The sequence below is a fragment of the Ursus maritimus genome, unplaced genomic scaffold (assembly GCF_017311325.1).
Source record: "Ursus maritimus isolate PB19 unplaced genomic scaffold, ASM1731132v1 scaffold_1, whole genome shotgun sequence".
NCBI classification, from domain to species: Eukaryota; Metazoa; Chordata; class Mammalia; order Carnivora; family Ursidae; genus Ursus; species Ursus maritimus.
Genome location: NW_024423343.1, coordinates 27,843,010 through 27,857,098, shown reverse-complemented (window position 1 = coordinate 27,857,098; position 14,089 = coordinate 27,843,010). Strand labels below are relative to the sequence as shown.

The window sequence follows — 14,089 nt, the reverse complement described above, 5'->3', positions numbered from 1 at the left end:
CTAGAGATGCTGAGGGTAGCTTTACACACTGATCACAAACCAGTAGGGCCTCCCCTTGGGCGGGGCAGAAGACCTTTCTAGCGCTGGGAACTCTGAATATTGTTGATGCAAAATGAATCTGTAAAAGTAAGAAAGACAGTTTTATTCGAGCCCAAGTTAGGACAGCTGCCTGGGAAACACACTCTTCACAGGGAAAAATGTGCTCCAGAGAATGAACAATTTTTACAGGGTTATATACTTTTTTACATCTTGTAAAAGCTCAAAAGATTATAGATTAACATAGAGGCAGGAATCACGAGTTGTTTTGTTTTGTTTTAAGAATTCCAGTGAGGGGCAGGTCACATAGCTTTTTATACTCCTGAGTTTAATTATTTTTTAAAAGAATTTATTTATTAGAGAGAGAGAGCATCAGCAGGGGGAGGGTCAGAGGGAGAGGGAGAAGCAAGCTCCCCACTGAGAAGGGAGCCCAATGTGAGTTTCAGTCCCAGGACCTTGAGATCATGACCTGAGCTCCCCATGACCAACTGACTGAGCCACCCAGGCGCCCCAGGAATCACAAGTTTTAACGTCAAGGAATGAAGGGAGAACACTGACCAATATCTTAAGGATAAGATGGTTTTCCTTTAGGCCACTCATTTATAAAGCAGATGCACGATGTATGCTTGGTGGGCCGTAAGTCAGGCTTTTGGTTTAAACAAAGTTTATGTATAGTCATGCTGACTTAGAAAGCAATCTAAAATGGCTTTCCTTATACATCAGGCCTTTCGAGAGTTTTCCTCTTGTCGATACCAATACCGATCACTGCACAGCCCACAAATGCGATTCCCTTCACCTTCATCAGACAGCATCCTCACGACGTCAGGGTCAATGTTGGCATGTAAATCATACTGGAAATTTAACAGGCATAAATATTTGTTTAAAAAACATTCGGGTGCAAAGGGACAGGAGGAGCACATACAGCAACACTGGGGAGCCTTAGGAAAGTAGTAACTGGACTAGGAATTGAACTTTTCCTGAGGGCGCTTAGGTTTCTAACTGTAGCTTTCTGTGGGTTGTGACTTTGATGTATATCCCTGCAAGCTGGCAGTGGCTTTAAAGGATACCCAAGTATAACATTTAAGAAATCCTGGCGGTGGGTGGGGTCTCATTGTTCTCATCCCGCCGGCCGCAGGTCATATCTTTCCTTCTCGGAACCTGGTAGGGAAGAGACAAACAAACAGATTACAGGGAGATGCGGCCTTCGTCTCGTCTACAGAATTCTTTCTTGAAGCTCTTGGACTTACTTTACCTGGTACTTATTCTGTCAATTTCCATTGAATATAATGCAATTTTGCAAAACTGTTTTTAAGCCATTGTTACCTTGGTTGAAAATAGTCTAAATAGGCATGATATAAGCTAGCCTTTAGTTGTACAGAGCTCTTAATATTTATATACGTCCCCTTATTGCTGCATAAAATAAGACAACTCTAAGCAATGATTTTTACCAGCAATATTTTTTAATAACTTCATACTCATAACCGTTTTCCCATAATAGAATTAGCAAAAATGCTAAAAGGATAATAGCTAAGGTTGGTGAGCATATTGTGAGATAAACACCCACATTCACTGATGCGCCTGATTTAAAGAAGCACAAATTTTCTGGAAAGCAGAAAGTTTTGGGAATTCGTATCAAGGGTTTAAAAACATCTATTCCATTTTTCTCAATTATATACACATACAAACAGAGCAAAAAAACATTCTCCACAGCAAAAAAAACAAAAAACCAACAACCCAAAGTATTAATGATGGTTATCTCGTGGTGATGGGATAATAGATAGTTTTTACTTTAGAACTGTATTTTAACACATCAATCCTCGAGGCCCGTGGGCGGCTCCGTCGGTTAAGTGTCTGCCTTCAGCTTGGGTCATGATCCCAGGGTCCTGGATCGAACCCCACGTCGGGGGCTCCCTGCTCCGTGGGGAGCCTGCTTCTCCCTCTCCCTCTGCCTGCTCCCCCTGCTTGTGTGCAACATACGCGCTCTCTGTCAAATAAATAAAATCTTGAAAAAAGGAAATCTATCCCCACTGAGAAAGTATTATTTTTATGATGATGGTAAAAATTCTTTCCATCATTTAAGAATATTAATAAAGAATTTTAATAAAATAAAGAAGTATTCATAATATTCAGTGAGAACAATAACATGTTTTATAAAGAATATTATACCAACTAATTATATATGTACATGTGTATATATATGCAAATATATAGTCATTTGCCTAATAGATACATCTGTTTCCTAAGGCCTAACATGTACCAATGAGCTAAGTCTAAAACCATGTTTATCAATAAGTGTTAGGGCAATTGGAATATGAATTATGGATTTTTTAAATTTCTCATTTACACTTCTTCAGCACTGAGCTTGTATTGCTTTTTAAATTCAAAAAACACTTAAAAATCAAATAGAAAAAAATTTCTACAGAGCATGATGATATCATTCTATTCACTGTACAGTTTATAAATCGTGTCAGGCTGTCAGCTTCCTCATCTGTAAATTGAGGGGATCAGACTAGATGTTCTCTGAAATATCTCTTGGGCTTAGAGAACTATGGCTGTGAACCGTAGAGCACACACCTAATAAATAATTATCAAAACAACAGACTGTGTCTATTATAAATCTAAAAAGACTCTGACCTTGAGGTGTCATGATATAATAATGAGCGCATGGCCTTAGCATTAGAAGACCTTGGCTAGGGGCGCCTGGGTGGCTCAGTCTGCCTTCGGCTCAGGTCCTGATCCCCTGCTCAGCGAAGAGTCTGCTTCTCCTTCCTCCCGCCTCTCCCCCTCCCCCTGCTTGTGCTCGCTCTCTCTATCTCTCTCTCTCTCTCTCAAATAAATAAATAAAATCTTTAAAAATAAATACTTGGCTAGCATCCTGGCTGAGTCTCCTTTCCCTCAGTAGAAAAGTGGGGATAATAATTCTGCTCAAAGGATTAAAAAGGGGTTGAAATGTGATCGCAAACCCGAAGGCCTTTGCATGTTGGCTGGCTTGGAGTAGATGCTTCATAAATGATACTTGACTCACTAACCCAAGGCCTGATAGTACGTCGTCTAGTTTGCCCTGGACCATCAGGCTGCAGTCTCTGGATCCATACTCCCATTTTGAACCCTGCGGCAGGAAGCAGAGGGTAACCTTTGTGAAGACAAAGCTATCTCGGCTGGGGAAGTTGAGACAGAGGTTCAGGTGGGACCTGAGTGCGGCACGCCTCATCCCCAGCTCTTCGGGGTTGTGGTCCTGTGGGAAGAGAAGCGGGGCATAGAGGAGAAGCCTGGTTGTGTGTTGTCCTTTGCGCTGGCTCCCTCGCCTGCCTGCCAGACTTCCTTCCTTCTCCCTCCCTTCCTTCAGAAAATATTTAATGGTACAGCTGACTGGCAGTCCTATGCATGGCATCGGAGTGTGAATATTAAATAAGATACTGGTTCTGATCCTTAACTAGCTTATAGTCTAGTAGGAGAGACAGATAATAATAAAAATCATAGACCCACACGATCAGCCCTGCACACAGGGTGGGTTGATGGTCCAGAAGCGAGAGAACTCTGTGCTTGGGGGCAATTGTGGGCTTCAGGACATGGTGAGAGAAGACCTCCCAAAGACAATTCCCTCAAGGTAAGTTTTCTTTTTGGCAGAAGTAGATTTTGCTCCAGGGGTCAAGATATGTTTGAGGTAGGGAGGGGAGCGCCCTGTCAGGAGCAACACATGAAGAGATCAGTAACATGGCTCCTCCATGACGGAACCTCATGGAAATGAGCTGCCACAAAGAACCATATGATGTCCAGAGAGGAGGGAAATGAGGCTTACAACCAGACCTGAGGGGTGTAGACCGTGCTTAAGAATTGGGCACAACAGCTCAACAACAGGAAAAGAAAACAGCCAATTGGAGAATGGACAAAAGACTCGAATAGACATTTCTCCAAAGAAGACATACAAATAGGCAATAAACATAAAAAGATGCTCAATTTCAATAATCACCAGGGGATGACAATAATAATAATAATAATAAAATAATAATAATAGAAGTGTTGGTGAGGAGGTGGAAAAATTAAAACCTTTGTGCACTATTGGTGGGAATGTAAAATAGAGTAGCCACGAAGGAAAACAGTCTGGCAATTCCTCAAGAAATTAAATTGGAATTACCACATGATCCAGCAACCCCACGTCTTGGTATTTATCCACAAGAATTGAAAGCAGAATCCTGAAGAGGTATTTGTACACCTCTGCTCATAGCAGCATTAGTCACAATAGCCAAGAGGTGAGAACAGCCCAGACATCCCTCTGGCTGAATGGCTAGACAACATGTGTGAACACATACAATGGAATATTATTCAGCCTTAGAAGGAAGGAAATTCAGACACGTGCTACCACATGAATGACTGTTGAGGACATTCTGCTCAGTGAAACATGCCAGTAGCCGGGGGACAGATACGGCGTGATTCCACTTCTGTAAGGTTATCTAAAGTGTCAGACTCCTCGAAATAGAAAGTAAAATGGTGGTGGCCAGGGGCGGGGGAGGCAGAAGAGAGGAGTTGTTTCGTGGGTATGGTTTCAATTTTGCAAGGTGAAGAAGTTCTCAAGATCCATTGCACGACAATGTGAGTATAGTTAACACTTAACTATTGTACACTTGAAAATCACGAGGGTGGCAAATTTCATGCTATGTGTTTTTTACCGCAAGAAAAAAGAAAGAATTGGGAACAGTCTCTTGAAGGCAGCGGACGATTCCCTGAAGCATTTTAAACCTGGGAGAGACGTGGTCACACCCATTTTTGGGGAGTAGCCTCTGGGGAAAGCGTTTCCTGGGTTAGTGATGGAACAGACTAGAGCCCCGGGGAGGCCAGCTGGAGGGCCTTGGAGGGTCCGGCCTTGGGCTGATGAGGGTGTGACAAGCTCAGAGAGAAAGAGGAAGGAGATGTGACAGCAGGAAGGAATTCAGGCGTGGCTGGGAACCACCGTCCTTATGCCTGAGGTGTGTGACCGTGGACACTGTCCGCCTGCGCAGTCCTGGGCATTGTTAATATTGCCCAGAGATCATCTGATTCAAGAGGACTCCCCGTCAGGAATTCACACGAACTGCTGGTGATCGTTGCTCTGTATGATTCTGAAACAGGGTCCTCACCCCGTCCTGCTCCCCTAGCTTCTTTCTTTTTTTTCTTTTTTCTTTTTTTCCTGTCTTTTTTTTTTTTTTTTGTTTAACAGTAGCACCAATTCCCTTGAATACTGTCATTCATATTCAAAGTTGCAATTCTCCTAAAGCCAATTAAAGAGAGTCCTGATTCAGGCAACACCTCTAGAAATTCGGTAACTTTCCATTTGTCTTTCTTTTACCTGCATTCTATGGAATTTCCCAGCAATTATATCATCCTCCAGAAATGCATCCTGGGTGAAACCTTTTTGAATCTCCACATTTGAGAAAAACCATTGTAGTGAATGTTTTCCTTCGTGCAAATGCATTAACATGTGAGTTCTGGAGACGGAGTGTGTCACCATCAGTGGGTGAGAAGGGTGAGGCCACCCCAAAAGTCAGGTGCGGGGGGTCAGTGAGGGATGCTGAGGGACTCTGTCAGGCATACCATGCTCTCAGCACAATTCACATTTTGACTCAACAAAATAACGTAGTTCTTTATATCACTAGCTTTTGGAATTACTTATGAAATGTGGACACCACTGAATGCCAAAGGCCAAGAATAATTTCTTCTAAATTAAGCATGAATGGCCTTTAGTAAAATAATGTTGCTTGTTAAAATCATATTTAACAGTACAATTTATAAATCATCAAATCTCTTGTTCTTGTCCTTTGATATTTCATTTACTGCTTCCAAGCTTAGAGAAATTATAATTCCTCTAAAGATAATAATTACTAGTTCCTGTTTTCTGCTACTTTACTGTGACTTGATTTATATGTCGAGTTGTCAAACCTATCTAAAGTTGTTGTTTTTTTTTTTTTGTATAATGTAAATTAAATCATGTTTCAGTATTGCTAGCACCAAGAAGTAAATCCAAAAGGGGGTTTTCCTTTTCTATAAAGCCAATCATTTGCATGTTTTGTAAAATGCTTAGCACAGTATAAACGTGAGGTAATTTAACCCATGGGGGGGGGGGAATGTTTTCACTCCACATCTCCCTCAGAAAATATTTAAGGCACAACAGTCATAGATCTAATTTTCTTTGAAGGTACTTTTGGATAAAATCCAGGAAAACTACCCTTTGTAAAACAGATGAATATTTCGTCTGAAAACTTGGTCCACTTAAAAAAATTAACTACCAAGCATGTTTAAGTGTCTATGTTAGTTACTGTGGTACAAATTACAGTCAATAGAAGTTTCATGCTGAGGAAAACCATGAAGTACATAAGATGAATGCCACTCACTGTGATTATTCTCTTCAGGAGCTAGAAAATAACTACTTAGAGAGATTATGCATGAGGGTAATTGCTGTTTAATGGAGAAAAACTGGGGAAAATAATTACAAGAGTGAAGAAGATAGTTCCTAACCATCTGTCATTTAAAAATAAGAAACAAAAAGAAAACATAGTACGTTTTCCAGAAGGACTTGGACGTGATGCCAAAAGGCAACACTCAGATCCTACACACACAAAAGAAGTTCCCATGAAGAAATCTGCGATTGCTGTTTGTAGAAGTTCCTTCTAGAGCCACTGCCAGGATGTGTTTTACTATTACAGTCGCTCACCTTTATCTGACATTTCTCCATAGCCAAGGTGGAAGAACACACCCACCTGAGACGTCAGTAATTGGAAGGAGATGCCAATAGAAAGACATTTCCTCCTTCCAGGAAAATAAAAGTGGGGGGAGGCAGTGGCAAAAAGCAATCTTTGAATTTTTTATTTCGTTTAATACCTTGAAGAAATATTAGTATCTAATAAAGGTCTCTCTCTATGGGCCCGTATAGGCTTCATTCAGATTATAGTTTATCGATGCTCTCTTCTGTTGAAGCTGGTCTTCTGAAGTCTAGAGATACTCACCCCTGCCATGTGCCTACCAGTTCTCGGCCCCGCCGGAGAGGAGCTGATGCTCTGGAGGCAGAGGAGGGAGCAACTCCGTGAATTATTCAGTGTGACTGGTTTGCTGTTGTTCAGTAAGACAGGATTTAATAAACAGACAAGACAGCGGTACAAGAGATGTGGTAACGCAGTCTGTGATTAAGGGTGCAGCTGGAAGTAATCTCTCTCTCTCTCTCTCTCTCTGAATTTCCAGAGCACTTTATCTATGCCTCTTGGGCGCTTTCCCCTTTCTTCTCCGATGGTGCTGTTATTTCTCTCTCTTCCCCCTCCCAGAGAGTGAATGGCTTGGGGGCAAGCTCCAGGTCTGACTCATTTTGTATCCCCCCACAGAGCCTAGCCTACACCTGCAAGTAGACATCTGTTATTTGAATAAAACGAGGGACAGAGAGAATAAGTATGAGTGTGAAGGGGATGGGGGGAGGGACGTGGGTTTGTGTGAAGATGCTCACATTGAACAAAAGTAGATTTAAAACGAACAGTAAATGCCTGAAGCGAACATTGTTTTTACCTCTGTAGCATCCATTCATCCTTTTTGTCGTGAGGACACCTCAATTTTCTTTTGGGGGAACTACCACTTCGCTACTGCGTGTCCTTGGTTGGACTGTGATCAAGGGGCCCTGCCTTCCCTTGGCCTGGATAATCACACTCTCATGGAGATAGAACTCAGGCAGAACAAGGACAGAAATTGCCAGTGACTCATCCCAGCAGTAACCTATCCACTAGGATAATAGATTGTCCATTTGGCTGCCATTCTTTGGCAGATTAAAGATGGCTACTCATTGTCAGCCCTCCCATTAGGAGGCAGAGTCTATGCCCCTTTCCTTCAATCTGGACCATATGTCCCTTCCCTGATTAAAAGAATAAATGGAAGTGACTGGGTCAGCTTCAGTGCCGAGGTCTTCATAGATTGGCCGCTTCCACTTCTTGTCTCTTCGAAGGCGCACTCTTGGAGCCCTGAGGCCACCACGCGGTGAGGAAGCCGAAGCTAACCACCTGGAGAGGTGCTGTGGAGAAACATGCCCAACCAGCACCCAGCTCTCCATGCCATCCTGGCCCAAGCGGCTAGGCTGTGAGTGAAGAATCCTTTACATGACTCTAGTCCCAGAAGCCATCTGACTACAACTGCATGAGTGATCCCAGTAAGAACTCTCCAGATGAGTCATCAATCCCCAAACCAGGAGAGAGAACAATAAACTGTTGTTTTAATCCACTAAGTTTTGAGGTGATTTGTTACACAGCAAGATAACCCCGAACACATCTTTCCCCTCTGCTCTTCAGAATACTGTTGTTCAACTTTCCCCACAAATGCTTCAAAAGAGTCCTCTTCTCCCCCATTAGAATTATAATTCTTGTGTTCCTGTAACACAGTCTGGTGTCCTAAGTATGCTAATGTCCCTCATCTCAGCTATTCTTTTCTGTACCCCAACTTCTTATCGATGAAGTGGAGTTACAGGGTACTTTCATCATAACATTGCTGTGAGGAAAATTATGAATACCTGTAAAACACTTCAAACATTGCCTAGCACAAAGTAAGCACTTAATGCATATAGCTTTTGTTAAGTATTAATCCATATAATAACCCCATGATTTAGATGAGACTGTCAAATCAGAAACTGCAAACTGGCCATTCACTGGTGGCGTGCTCAGTTTAAACAAATATTTGAATTAGTTGCAGCCATTTCCAAACCTGATAGAGTTCATATGAATATCTAGAATTCTGGCTTATTGCAAAAATGGGACGATCTCCTAGCCCTGGGCCTGCACTCCTGCCCGGCGCCTGGGGGCTCTTGCTGCCCAGTGACTTCCCACTTCACATGGAGCCTGCTCTCTGGCTCAGCCCTGCCCCGCACTCCCGACCCTGGTATCCACCGCCTTTGTTCATTTATGTTACTTGCCTGCTCTTATGGACATTTGAGTTTGTAACTCAAGGAAGAGAGCAAAGACGGGAAAGAAGAGGGGAAGGAAGAGAGGCAGAGAGGAAGGCTGCATTCAGCACGTGGAGGTGTTCTCTCTGACTGTAGCTACCTTGGCAAACATTGTAATGATCAAAACATACTTTATTTGGTAGGAGGGTCAAAGCCACCTTTATAAAACAAAAACCTATTTCGGTCATTAAGACAAAACCATTGTTTGATTTGGACAAGTGTTCTCATTCCAATGCTTGCAGAATATAATTTCTTGTCTGGGAGATGCTGTCTCTCTTTAGGAAAAACCTTGGGGGAAATGTCTATGAATGTGTTGGTAAAAAGAGGACAGGCCAGAATATTTATTTATTTATTTATTTATTTATTTACTTACTTACTTACTTACTTACTTTTAAAGATTTTATTTATTTGAGAGGGTGAGAGCACGAGCATGGGGGTTGGGGGAAGAAGCAGGCTCCCGACTGTGCAGGGAGCCGAACTCAGGGATTGATCCCAGGACTCTGGGATCATGACCTGAGCAGAAGGCAGACGCTTAACCTACTGAGCCACCCAGGCACCTGTCTTGCAGTAGTTAAAATCCTTTCAGGATTCTTCCACCTGCTGCTTTGTTCTAAATTATTTGTACTATTTAACTTCCACATTTCATCACAGGGAAGCCTGTCAGTACAGTGTGCGTTTAAAGATTCCCTAACTGTCGTCCACCTGAGCACATCTGCAAATTGTCTCCCCGCTCCTATCCCAGTTCAGAAGTGGGGAGATTACGTCCATTGCAAATCGAGGGTTGTGGCTCTGGCTGTCACAAGCAGCCAGTTGAGCAGCTCAGTCTCCCTCCAGGCCAGGGCATCAATGTGAGACCAAAGAAGGAGCCTTTGTTTGGTTAAGGTTCTAGTGGGCGCCTCCCAAGGGGAGAAAGTGCACAGTTTATATTATATTTAACAATCTGCCAATCAAGGGAAAAGTGCAGACAGTAAAGCAGCTTGTGTAAAGGTTATTATTAAAGTAATATAAACACAAAGAACAATAGGAAAATAAAAATAATAGAAAAAAGGTGACCCATCATCCAAAAAATAACCAGGTTTAACATAGTGACGTAGTTTCTGCCAAGCTTTTTTCATACAAATATTAATAGTCATAATGAATAGTTTTGAATATGGTCTTTTCACTTGACATGCTGTTGTAAGCATTTCCTCTGGTATTACCTAACTTTTGTAGGCAAAACTGTAGTGGCTACAAAATATTTCTAGAAGATATGTCATAATTTGTGGGATTACTTTTCTGGTATTTGTATATTTAATTTGTTTCTCATTCTTATAAAATAAACATGGCTCTGAACATCATTGTACATAAAGTTTTTAATATATTCAGAATCGTGTCCATATACCAGATCTTCAGAAATGGAATTATGGAGTCAAAAAAAAACATGGAAGGGGTGCCTGGGCGGCTCAGTTGGTTAGGCATTAAACTCTTGGTTTCAGCTCAGGTCATGATCTCTTCAAGAGCTTTGCACTCAGTGGGGAATCTGCTTGAAGATTTTCTTTCTCTGCCCCTCCCCCCATTTGCGTGCTCTCTCTCCAATAAATAAATAAGTAAATCTTTTTTAAAATGGAAATTTTTACAGCTTTTAAAAATATTTATTTATTGGAGAGAGAGAGAGCACGTGCGTGCAGGGGAGGAGAGGCAGAGGGAGAGGGAAAGAAAGAATCTCAAGCAGACTCCCTGCTGAGCACAGAGATGGCATGGGGCTTGATCTCAAGAGCCTGGGATATGACCTGAGCTGAAATCAAGAGTCCAATGCTTAACCAACTGAGCCATCCAGGCGCCCCACTTGTTGCATATTATTAAATTGTTTTCCAAACTGTTTTAACCAAGTTAGACTGCCACCTCAAATGAATGAGAAGTGATGTGTTGTCACCACCTTTCCAACAGTAGATACAATCTTTAAATCTTAAATTGATTAGCACAGCATTTCACAATCTTAATTTCTATATCCTTGACTCTATTCAATGAACATTCTTCCATGTGTTATTTGTTTTTTCTTCACGTTGAATGTTATTCAACGCCCTTTGTGCACTTAAATATGAACTCTTTAGAGGTTTTCTTATCTTTTTGTGAGCTCTTTATATAAAGCGTTATTAACCTCCTGTTATATTTGTTGGGAACATACTTTTCTAGTGGTTTGAATTTTTTTAAATATTTTATTCATGTGGAACATGAATTGGAAACATATAGAGAATAATACAGCAAACACTCATGAACTTACACCCAACTTAATCAAATAATATTTTGCCATAACTTCAAAAATGTTTCAAGAATAAAAAATTACGACCAAATATATGTAATCTGTATGATATTGATTTTTGGAAATTTGTTGCGACTTACACTGTGAGCTTGTGTGTTGTCAGTTTTTATAATTGTTTCAACTGTTTGGGAAAAGAAGAAACAGTCTCTGTTTACCACTTGCAGGATTCTCTCTATCCCAACTTGATTAAGCTGGTTAGTTTTACTTTCTAAATAGGCTTTATCCTTGCTGAAGTTTTTTGTCTTCTTGATCCGATTGTCTCTGAAGCAGGTGTTGAACATTTCCCACCATGATTTTGGATTTGTAATTGTCTCCTATCATTCTGTCAGTTTCTGCTTGGTGTATGTAGTAACTGTGTCGTTGGGCGTATACCACACACGACGGTCTGTGATTCTCCCCCTTGATCCTGATGTGGCATCCCAGGTTACCTAAGGTTTTTGCTTCGTGATCTCTTTTGCCTAATACGATAACTACTGTGCTGGCTTTTAAAAATAATATTTCCTCTATTTCTCTATTTGTCTTTTATCTCTCCCAGTCTCCTGTGCTCTTTTTTTTCTTTCAAATTTCATATGGTTTTGTTTTAGGTATAATTCAATGGTTTTCACCTTAACAACACACTGAAAATCACCTGGAAAGTTTTTAAAAATACCCATCGCCTACCCTCCCCGCACTCGCCTGCCCCCACAGAGATGCTGTGTTAGAATTGCTTGGTTATTTTTTTTTTTATTGCAGTAAAAAACATATAACATAAAATTTACCATCTTAACCGTTTTTAAGTCCAGAGTTCAGTAGTGTTAAGTATATTCACTTTGCTGTGTGATGGATCTCCAGAACTTTTTCATCTTTCAAAACTGAAACTCTGTTAAACAACAACTCCCCATTTCCCCCCTCCCCTCCAGCTCCTGGAAACCACCATTCCACTTTCTGTTTTTATGAGTTTGACTCATAAAAATGGAATCTTAATCTCATATAAGTGGGATCATACAATATTTGTCTTTTGAGATTGGCTTATTTCACTTAGCATAAAGTCAGCAGAGCTGATCCATGTTGTAGCACATGACGAGATTTCCTTCTTTTTTTTTTTTTTTTTTCTTTTTGAGAGAGAGCGAGAGGGCAGAGAAGGGCAGTGGGAGAGAAAGAGAGAGAATCCTAAGCAGGGCGTGGAGCCCAACGTGGGGCTCGATCTCACAAGCCTGAGATCACGATCAGAGCAGAAATCAAGAGTCAGACACTTAACTGTCTGAGTAACCCGGGCATCCCAGGATTTTCTTCTTTTCTAAAGCTGAATATCATTCCATGTGGAAATATATACAACATTTCACTTAACCGTTCATCCATCCGTGGATGGATGGACGTTTGGGTTGCTTCCACTTCGTGGCTCTTGTGAATAAGCTGCAATGAACATGGGTGTGCAAATATCTCTTCAATATCCTGCTTCAGTCCTTTTGGGTATACGAGGAGGTGGGATTGCTGGATCCTGTGGTAATTCTATTTTTAATTTTTTGAGAAACTGCTATAGTGCTTTTTAAAGCGACTGTACCATTTTACATTTCCACCAACAGTACACAGCGTTTCCAATAAACATGTATGTTTTGTAAAGCTTTCCCTGCAGGAATTGTCTATTTACTATCCTTTTACTTTCCTTCTTTTTTCCCCACTACTGCTTTAACACAACCTAATCTTTTTTTACAATCAATTGGTAAATACATTTTCTGTCTTAAGTTATCAATTCATTTGCTAAAATCTATTTTCTGTTTATAGATCTTCTCTCTGGGACACTTTTCCTCTTGGCAAAGTATATGCTTTATTAGATTTTATAGAGGACCTGCTGCAAAAGTATTATCCAAAATATTTAACAACCAAGATCCTACAGTCAAAATGAGTTGACCAATCAGAATGAGCTCTTCCCACAGAGCAGAAGCAGGATCTTGAGCGATCCCTACTGTGACAGCCATTAACTCTTTAGTTGTAAAATTGCGGACCAGTCTGCACAGGGTCCCAAGGCAAGGTCAAGATGGCAGGAGCACACCTGAGTGTTTGGGGCAAAGGTATTTACTAACCAGGAAGGAAGTGTTCAGGGGTGATAGTAAAGATATTACATCTTAGTATAGCATGGGTAGTAATCAGCCAGAACAGACACTAACCATGAGCAGCCTCTTTGCTCCTGCTAATGCCATACTGGATGTAAACCCCAGTCTGCAGGTGGCTAAACTCTTGGTCTTATGCTTTACTATTTGAAAATGGTTTCATTTTTGCATACACATGGTAAGCGTTTAGCAATGTAGACATCTATGTCATTTTTAAATCTCCCATTAAAATGGTTTCGATTTTCTTCTTGTAGGTGATATTCATTTTTAAAGGTAACTCTAACATTATAATGCTTTTTTTTCTTTTTTCCATTTATTTTTAGAAATAATTACTTGTGGCCCATGGGACAACTCTATCTTGTTAACTGTTTCCTACATTGGCTGGAATTTCCATCTCTTTTTTTCTTATTAGTGAAAGTATTTAAAGGCATGAATGTACCTCTTTGGTTCTGAAAGAACTTCTTGCCCTTTGCTGAAAAAGTCTGTTCAAGTTTTATTTCAAAGCTATTAAGTTTTAAATAAAAAAACTATTAGGTACTTTTTAGTTTTTACTTTTGATTGAGAAGACTGTGGGGTTCCTAGAGTTAGGAGGACACACACAGGAGGCTGGAAGTGAGTTGGGGTGAGATTTTGGAGATCTTAGAATGTTTGGGCTCAAGAATTTGGCATTTCTGCACTACAGGAAGTGACAGTCCAAGTTCCACATTTGTCCTTAAAAACCCAACT

At 40.9% G+C, this 14,089-nt stretch overlaps 1 long non-coding RNA gene across 1 annotated transcript; it reads left to right on the top strand.

Annotated features, from left to right (window-relative positions):
• Positions 1 to 4,228: 4,228 nt before the first annotated feature.
• On the top strand, positions 4,229 to 8,261 carry LOC121105214. Its single transcript, XR_005837644.1, has 2 exons — positions 4,229 to 4,626; positions 7,991 to 8,261. It is a non-coding gene; the product is annotated as an uncharacterized LOC121105214 (long non-coding RNA).
• Positions 8,262 to 14,089: the final 5,828 nt, after the last annotated feature.